Source organism: Pinus tabuliformis, chromosome J (assembly GCF_031772625.1).
Source record: "Pinus tabuliformis cultivar Carrire ecotype Pingquan chromosome J, CPIR1, whole genome shotgun sequence".
In the NCBI taxonomy this organism is placed as follows: domain Eukaryota; kingdom Viridiplantae; phylum Streptophyta; class Pinopsida; order Pinales; family Pinaceae; genus Pinus; species Pinus tabuliformis.
The window spans coordinates 1,580,496,673-1,580,504,622 of record NC_142295.1 but is presented as its reverse complement, the minus strand read 5'-3'; positions in this window follow the sequence as shown (position 1 = coordinate 1,580,504,622).

Sequence of the window (7,950 nt, the reverse complement as noted above, 5' to 3'; positions counted from 1 at the left end):
AAACTTTTTGGACAATCATTCCAAGGTATTTGAGAATCCAAAAGGCCTCCCACCTATTCATGTTTATGATCATGCTATTCATTTGATTCTAGGAAGTGTTCTGCCAAACATCAGGCCTTACAGATATCCATATGTCCAAAAGAGTGAAATTGAATGTATGGTTGCAGAGATGCTAGAGGTTGGTATAAATCAACCTAGTCAAAGTTCTTTCTTTGCTCCGGTGGTATTGGTACACAAGAAGAATGGATCATGGCACATGTGTCTAGGTTATAGGGAGCTCAAAAAGCTTACTATTAAAGATAAATTTCCCATTCCTGTCCTTGATGAATTATTGGATGAATTACATGGAGCAATTTACTTCACCAAGTTGGATCTTCATTCAAGATATCATCAAATCAGAATGAAGACTAAATAAATTCCAAAAACAACATTTATAACTCATGAGGTTCATTATGAATTTTTGGTCATGCCTTTTGGCCTTACCAATGCACCTTCTACATTTCAAGGTTTGATAAATTCCATTTTCAAACCCTTCATTAGAAAATTTGTGTTAGAATTTTTTGATGATATACTAATCTAAAACAAGTCTTGGAAGGATCATTTTCAACATGTTGGCAGGGTGCTCAAACTATTGGAGGAAAAATAATTATATGCAAAAAGCTCCAAATGTTTCTTTGGAGTACAAGAGGTGGAATATCTGGGTACTCAATTAGCTCATAGCTCATCTTATCATCCACCGTCCATCACATCATCTTTAAAATAAAATTCTAAGGGTCAAGCAGTGGAAGATCACATCGAGCATCAAAAATAAGTTCTCAAACTCTTAAAGGATAAACTCACTTCGGCGCAGAATAGAATAAAACAACAGGCAGATCAACATCGTAGTGAAAGAAGTTTTAATGTAGGTTAATGGGTATTTCTACGACTACAACCATACAAACAAATGTCCCTCAAGCAAGATAGGAAGCATAATAAATTATCACCAAAGTATTATGGTCCATACAAGGTGTTACAAAATATTGGTACTGTGGCATACAAATTGGAGCTTCCTACATCTTCTCGAGTGCACCCAGTTTTCCATGTTTCAAGCTTAAAGAAGGTTATAGGTGAGAAGATCCCAGTTCAAACAATATTTCTAGAACTTGACAACGAAGGAAAAATCATATTGGAACCTGAAGCAATCACAAAAACAAGAAATTGATAGCTACAAAATCGATCAATTTCAGAGTACCTCATCAACTAGAAGAACTTACACCTGAAAGTTCCACATGGGAGGATAAGAATTTTATATAAAGCATCTAGAACTCCTCAAGTATTGAGGACAACACTTTTTGAAGGAGAGGGGCATGTTAGGTCCCTATACTACTAGTGTAACCCCTTATTGTTATTAGTTCAACCCCCTTATTGTATTATTTTGCCTATATAGTCCCCATGTTGTTATTATTATGCCCCATAGAAGCCCTCTATTGTTATTGTTGTGCCCCTACAGTATTATTGTTATGTAGGCTCTGATTGTATTGGGATCCCTTAGACTCCTATATATAGAAAGGAGGTCTTGTCATTTGTATCATCCAAGAATTTTTCATTTGTGTAATGTAAAGGAGGTTTCCCCCTCGAAGAGGTTGATTTTAAAGTCATTTATCTATCTTTTCTATTTTTTTGAGTTGGTTTCATAACAAGGTTCCATGTGAATTTTCAAACTCCTATGAGACCCTTGGACTTCTAAATGGAATTACATTCTATGAGTCACCTTTGGACTTCCACACTCTTTACATTTCTCATTTTTTAAAATTACCTAATTACATCCACAATGACATGGAAACATACAATGACCCATATGACTCTTGATGTGACACTTGGATAAGCCATGACTTGGCACTAATAACATGGAATTCATAGTTATGTGTCAATGTCAACCTCTTTTCATTGTTTTCATATCTATATCTTCATGGTAAGACTTTTCTGTACTTCATCTTCATCATCCATAAGGTTGGATGATATGGAGTCTTCCTTTTGATCTTGATATTCAATCTTCTGTCGTGATATAGTCTCCCTTCATCACCTTACTTGATGATCCCTGTGTCTCTCTAGATTGAAAAGTGCCTTCTTACATGATCTCCATGGAATCCTCCTTCAACATCATCTTGTCATGTCAAGATACAGTACCTGTAGATGGAATTCACTCATGACAAGATGAAATCAGTCTACTAATCTCTTAGTCTATCATATTCTTCAAACAATTCACTGATGGAATTTGGGATGGAGTGAAAAATTGAGGAGGAGGCTCAGGGATTTCATCGTGCATAGTTCTAGGGGGAAGTGATGAAGGTCTAGTCACTATAACTACACAATGCACAATGGCAAAGGGATTGGAAGAAAAAAATGCATATTTGAGGGAGATAATGTTGCAGTGAGGTGAGATTTCTCATCGTGATTGCGCAATGCATAGTTTAGGGAAGAATGAGTCAAAGGATTACACAGTTTTGTAGGCTAGGGAGGTAGTGAGGCCTGATTTCTGACAAAGATTACGTAGTGGAAGATTGACTGGGAGAGAGAGTTACACATTTTCTAGGGACACGGGGTAGAGAATGAGCATTATGATTGTGTAATGCACAATCCTCCAAGGTAGTGATTGTGTGGTGCATAGTTACAGGAGACAAGGGTGGATGACTGGGGCTTGAGACTAGGAAATGGATAGTTCAAGTAGGTATAATGAAGAGTGGATGGTTGGGTGAAGTGCACAGACAGAAACACTTCAAAAATTGACTAAGTTTGGAATCATGTGTTACATAGTATTTTGTCACTGACCCCACATCCCTTGGCCCCAGGTAGAGTTGGTCCCTGAATGGCATCTATTCTGTGTCATACATCAACAATTGTGTCCACATCTTCCAAATCATTCAAGAATATTAACAATTCTCTTTAATCCTGAAGATTGACCCTTTTTTACCAATGTTCCAATATTGTCGTAAGACAATCTCATTCTTCCTGCGACGATAACCTGAAGTGTACTATAATGTCGTGACATCATCGCAAGGGTACATCTATTCTCTATGATGGTTGATTTTTAAGGCTCGTCACAAGTCCTTAATATCCTTCTTGTGACAAGAACTCTGAATACATTGTTTCCCCATGACGTCGTCTCTTAGTCCTAGTGTTTGACTCGCGACGACCTAGATATGGCGAATTAATTCGAATAGACTGCTTCTGGGTGGTTCTAGAATTGGTTGTTAGGTCAAGGAAGTTCACCTTTCCTCCTTTGAGATGGTGGTTCCACATTTTGAGAAACCTCCCTTGAATATAAGCTCCCTCTCCCTCATTTATGGAGGCTCCTCCTCTTATAAAATTATTCCCCATTGCTATGATCAGCTAGTTTTTTGTATTGAGCAAATTAGCTAGTTTTGGTGTGAGATTGATAGTTTGTAGTGTGAATTTCTGATAGTTTATCAATTGGTTGTGGATTTCCTTAGCCCTATACTAGAGCGTTTGGGTGAGAGAGAGAGATATCAACCTTTTGGGAGACCTTTTGAGAGTGAATTCTTGAGGAGACATACTGACTGGACCCTTAGAAGAAGCTTGCGACGCCAAGGCTTGGTTGTAAGCTTTGCTTTTTCTCATATTAATAAAATCAATGGTGATTTCCTATGTCATGTGTAAAATATATTTGATAGCTTATGGTTCCTTGACTCTATAAGTGAATAGTTTATTGTTGTGCTCTATTATGTGTTCTGTTGTTCTCTTATGTTGTTTCAGGTGAATCGCTCATTGAGGAGAAGGAAAAGATAGTTGAAGTAGCATAACGAAGGCTCCATCGAACACTGTCATAAGGTAGGCTCTTACAATGATGACTATTTAAGGAAATTAGCTGTTGTTTTGTCTTATTGTGACTAGACCCACTCTAGGGCTACCTCTATTCGCAGAGGGAATGTTACCTACATCACAAGTTGGTGACTCTGTTGGGGAGTCCTTTGTGTGTTGTCTCTTTTTTTTCTCTTGATTTGTTTTTGATCGAATTACATAATGTCTCTTGGTTTTGGGACTAAGCCATCAATGTTCTGGATTACTTGAGTAAATCTAATAGTCCCTCTCATTGTTTGAGAGATTAGTCTGGTGCCTTTCAGGTGTTTTTGCTCTGTTTTGCCTCTTAATTGAGATCGTCGTTGTTTAGCTTTTAACAACTGCGACGAGTTGTGCATGCCCTCTTTGATCAAGCTATATGTCATGGATATCCCTTCATACAGCTACGATGATTCTTGAAATCAGAACATTGCCGAAGATAGGTGTACTCTTGCGACGACGTTGCTTAGTTGCTAGCTTTGTGCTTGCGATGATTTACCTTTCATCTTAGGTTGCTAGTTAGACCCCTGCGACGATATGTAAGGTTGTTTTTCACAGCCTTACCTCTTGAATCAACCAGTGTTGTTTTTCCCCTGATGTCTCTTGTCTCTCATTAAACTTGTTTTGGCTGTATTTTGTTAAGGCACTTTCTCCTTGATTTCATTTGTCTGAGTCTTGTGTTTCCAGGTTTTGTGACCTAAATCTTTGTAAGGTTGTGTCGAGAAGTCATTTGTTTGGGTTGCTTTTCCTTCCAAGATTTGTCCACAACCATCTGATTGGTTTGTTTGAAGCTATTCTACTGCTTGTCTTCTTTCTGATTGGTCTGTAGTGTTTGGTTATTGAACCAGTTTCTCATGTTGATTTGATTTCCACACTATCAAACATAGATTACATTTGTTTAGATCAATCAGGATTGCATTTTATTGTTTGTCATTAAATCCCAAAAAATCAAAAAATATTGCATTCATACAGCATACGAAAGTGAAATCACATTTGCATTAGTGAATTTTTTTCAAGATTGAGAAATTAGAAAGAAAAGTTCAAATCTTTCATTAGTAGTTGCGAGATAAGTGCAATGATGCATTGTGCTTCCTAGTGATTAGATTGCTTGCATGCATTGCAGTTCTTGCACTTTCTTGTTATGGTTTGCATTCGCTTGGAAATGAACTCCTTACCCTCATTTAGGTAGTTTTTCATCAAAAGGAATGGTGTTTTACTCATTATAGTTGCATCCTAGGAATTGTTGAAACACATTTGGTAGGGCCCTAAAACGGAAACTTAATTCAAGATTAACTCTTAAAATCTATTGAATGAACTTAACAATGCATTGGAACTTAACACACACTTATCTAGAGGTCTAGGCTAGAGACATGCTCTGGTGTCATTAAACCTAGTTACTATTGTGTTCACTAAGGTTGGGTGATTCCTCCTTTTGTGATCCAATAGGTACTAGTACAGATTTGTGCTCCCTGTACCATCAAGTATATATTGGGAGACCCCACTAGGTTATCATCCTATTATCCATAGGAAGTCGAGTCTATCACCTTACGAATCATAATGCACTGAACACAACATTCGGGAAGATTGACTGCCGTACGGAAAGTCCTTGGTCATTTCTCTTTCATTTGATCACCAAGGTGTATATGCAGTTTTACGATTTGTTTGGTAAACCTCTTATCTAGTACTCTAGAGCAGTCACTTTTGTTCCTTTTTGACTCCTTAAAAGTAAAAGGATCATCTGAGCACTTGTCCTTTCAGGCTCATTAAACATTCGAAGGTGACTAGAGTCATCTTTTGTCCTTTTTCTCGACTCTTTAAATATGAAAAGGTCAAGTTTCATTCCTATGTCGTAAAATTTACTACCCATGAAATATTCCTAGTTACAGTCAGAGTTCCTTTCAAGGTTGAACCCGATGGTAACATTCCCAGAGTCCACCAGTCAAGGTCTCCCTCGAGATGGGAGTCCTGGTCCTTTTCCTTCTTTTGGGAATGCAGGTGCTCCATATATGGCTATGTTGTCTTTGCCTGGGTTAACCATCGGTTTTCCCATTTGGTTGTTTTCAACATTGGTGGTCCCGAGTGTCATGACTCCTATTCCATCATCTCCTCCATTTGAATCATGACATGATGATTCCAGGTTTGAGCCTTCACCTTCTTCCCCTATTTCTTCATCCTCCTCTCCTACTTCGCCTGGTGAAAGTTCCAAATCTAGTAACCAGGAGGCTAAGAAGAAGAAGAGGAAGATGAAGAAGAAGAAGTTAAATAGGCGAGAGGCCACCCGTGCAACTATTGCTCCGAGTACACCTTCGGTGGAAATGCCTTCTAATCCTCAATGGAAGGTTAAATTTCCTTGTAAATTGTGCAAGGGTGACCATCTTCTCTGTGATTGTCCTGGTATTCCTAGGATCTTAGAAGTATGGTCTCACAATCTAGCTCATTCCTCATCGCCCTTTGACGCTCATGTCAATGTTACACCCTCAACTGGCAATGGTAAGAAGAAAGGGAAGATCAGATTCCCTTGTAGGTTATGTGAAGGAAACCATCTCCTTCACCTTTGTCCACTCATGGATAAAGCTTCTACCATTTTGGAAAGTCTTATAGCTCCTTCACCCCAACTTCTAGTTGGTTATCAGAGGATCTCTTCAGACCCTCTCCATGTTGATAAAGAGATTTACTTGGGTTCATCTCTTGTCCATCCTGCTTTTCCCGAGCCTAACTTTGTTGTGTCTGTCTCTGACCAACCATTGGTTGAAAAGAGTGTTGACTCAGTTTCACCACCATTTTTTCACTCTGTTCAAGAAGAGCATTATGATCATACTGCTCATGTTCCTCTCGTCTCCTCAGATTCACCTGAGTTAAAGAACAACCCTCCTATCCCTACTGATCAAGAGAGTCTTTCTTCGGTTCTTGTAGAGCATGGGGGCAATCATATGATATCCCCACCAAGAAGTTCGATCGTTTCCTTTGATTGGATTCACTTGATTGCTTTCCTCCTCCCATCTTATGTGCCTTTCCAGATTACAGTACATGCATATGATAAGGCAATACATGGCACTCTCTTGGATGAAGGTGCATTGGTTAGCCTCATGCCTTCCACTACTTGGCAAGCTTTGGGCTCCCCATAGCTTGTGCTTGTCACTCAGAATCTGTTGGCTTTTGATGGAGGAACTAGTCAACCTTTAGGGCTCCTTTTGAAGTTCCTTGTTACTTTGGGAGGTAAAACCGTCTGTATAGACATGATGGTCGTCCACGGTGCCTTGGATTTCAGTCTCCTCCTTGGCTGTGATTATATTTATGCATGGGGGCCCTTGTCTCTTCACTTTTCCATGTGGCTTGTTTTCCACGTGACAGAAGAATTGTGACTATAGATCAATTGTCGTTCTTTGGTCACTAGGTCCCTCCTGTACAATCGTCTTCCCCTATCGGCTCTTGTTCACAAACAGTGCCTTCCCCACCACAATTCAATTATGTGGCTACCGATTCCGTCTCCGCATTTGTTATTGATCATGCATATGGTATCGTACATCATGTACTGGGGGCATTGGAACTTGATCTGTCGTTGGTGCCCAATGACGTGTATTCCTCCCAGAGCATGGTTCTTCCCTCCAGTGAAGATCTCTTGGGAGTCATGTTCTCGTATGGCCCATGAACAAGAGTACTGAGGACAGTTCATTTCTTGTGTCAACCTTGTTAAAAAATGAAACAAAGGGTCTGAGGATAGTTCTGATCTTGTGTTGACCTCATTTAAAAAATGAAACAAGAGCTCGAGGATAGTTCGTTTCTTGTGTCAACCTAGTTTAAAAAAATGAAACAAGAGCCCGAGGATAGTTCTTTTCTTATGTCGACCTTGTTAAAAAATGAAACAAGGAGTACCAAGGATGGTTTGTTTCTTGTGTCGACCTCATTAAAAAATGAAACAAGAGCCTGAGGATAGTTCGTTTCTTATGTCGATCTCATTAAAAAATGAAACAAGCAGTACTGAGGATGGTTCATTTCATGTGTCGCCCTCATTAAAAAATGAAACAAGAGCCGAAGGATAGTTCTTTTCTTGTGTTGACCTTGTTAAAAAATGAAACAAAGAGTACCGAGGATGGTTTGTTTCTTGTGTCGACC